The sequence below is a fragment of the Rattus rattus genome, chromosome 12 (genome assembly GCF_011064425.1).
Source record: "Rattus rattus isolate New Zealand chromosome 12, Rrattus_CSIRO_v1, whole genome shotgun sequence".
Classification (NCBI taxonomy): Eukaryota; Metazoa; Chordata; class Mammalia; order Rodentia; family Muridae; genus Rattus; species Rattus rattus.
Genome location: NC_046165.1, coordinates 76,519,117 through 76,520,347, shown reverse-complemented (window position 1 = coordinate 76,520,347; position 1,231 = coordinate 76,519,117). Strand labels below are relative to the sequence as shown.

At 42.7% G+C, this 1,231-nt stretch overlaps 1 pseudogene; it reads left to right on the top strand.

Annotated features, from left to right (window-relative positions):
• Window positions 1-211: 211 nt before the first annotated feature.
• Window positions 212-615, top strand: LOC116913388 (annotated as a pseudogene).
• Window positions 616-1,231: the final 616 nt, after the last annotated feature.

Sequence of the window (1,231 nt, the reverse complement as noted above, 5' to 3'; positions counted from 1 at the left end):
TGCAAAGGCTACCCATCTTAGGGAAAAAAGTTCTCCAGTGGGGATTACCTTGATGGAATTCAGAACACAGAATTTAAAAGAACAATTATCAACAAAATCAAAGAATTGAAGACAATTAAAGAGGACATAAGCAGACATGTGAATGGATGAAAATGAGTTCTAAAACATAGGAACAGAGGGGGACAGCTGAAAAGCCACTCAGTGAAGCACCATGGTCCACCTCCCAAGCTTCTTCTGCAAAGCCTACCACAGAGGCCACCTAATTATCCACCTTGCTTTGGGTGGCTGCACCAACTGGCCTTTTTACCGTATTGTGGCTGCTCATAAGTGTCTCAGGGATGGCCGATTTATGGAGCAGTTAGGCTCCTATGATCCATGACCTAACAGTCATGGAGAAAAACTAGTTGCTCTCAGCCTTGTCTGGGTCCAGCATCGGATTGGCTGAGGGGCTCAGCTCTCTAAGCCTATGGAGAAACTTCTAGGTTTGTCTGGCTTTTTCCCCCTGCATCTGATGACGATCTCCAAGGCTGAGAATGCGGAGGAAGAGAGCACAAGAAGTCCTCTTAGTGTCTCAGAAAGGCAGAATCAGAGCCCAAAGAGACAGAAGCAAGCTGACTTCAGTGAACACAGCTGTGGCTGCAAGGTCAACGGCCTGTAAAACTTGTGCATAGAGTTTTGTTGGGTTTGAGGATCAATAAATGGAGTTTTCCAAATCTCAAAAAAAAAAAAAAAAAAAAAGAAGGAGCAGAAATAAACTCCCAACTGAAGTAATGGAGTTAAAAATGAAAAGTGCAAAAACCTAGTTAGGAAACTCAAGGAAAGCCTTACCAGTGAGTGATACAGATCTAGTAGAGGACAGAACGTAAGGATTCAAAGACAATGGAGAACAATTGGGCCAGCCAATGAAAGGAAATGATTAGTGTGTAGAAACACAGAAAAGGAATGTGGAGGAACTTCGAGGTACCATCTAGGAGTACCCCATACCTGAGTTATAGATACAAAAGGAGAAAGAATATCAGGTCAGTGGCATAGACCAGATCTTTCAGAGGAAAGAAAGCCTCCCCAAATCAAGGAAAGTTATCTCCATACAGACATGAGAAACACACAAAATGCCAAGTAGGCAGGGCCAGAAAAGAAATTCTTCACAGTGTATCGTAGTTAAGACACCAAATATACAGAACAATAAAAAGGACATTGAAAGCACCCAAAGAGAAGCCACAAGTCACATCTG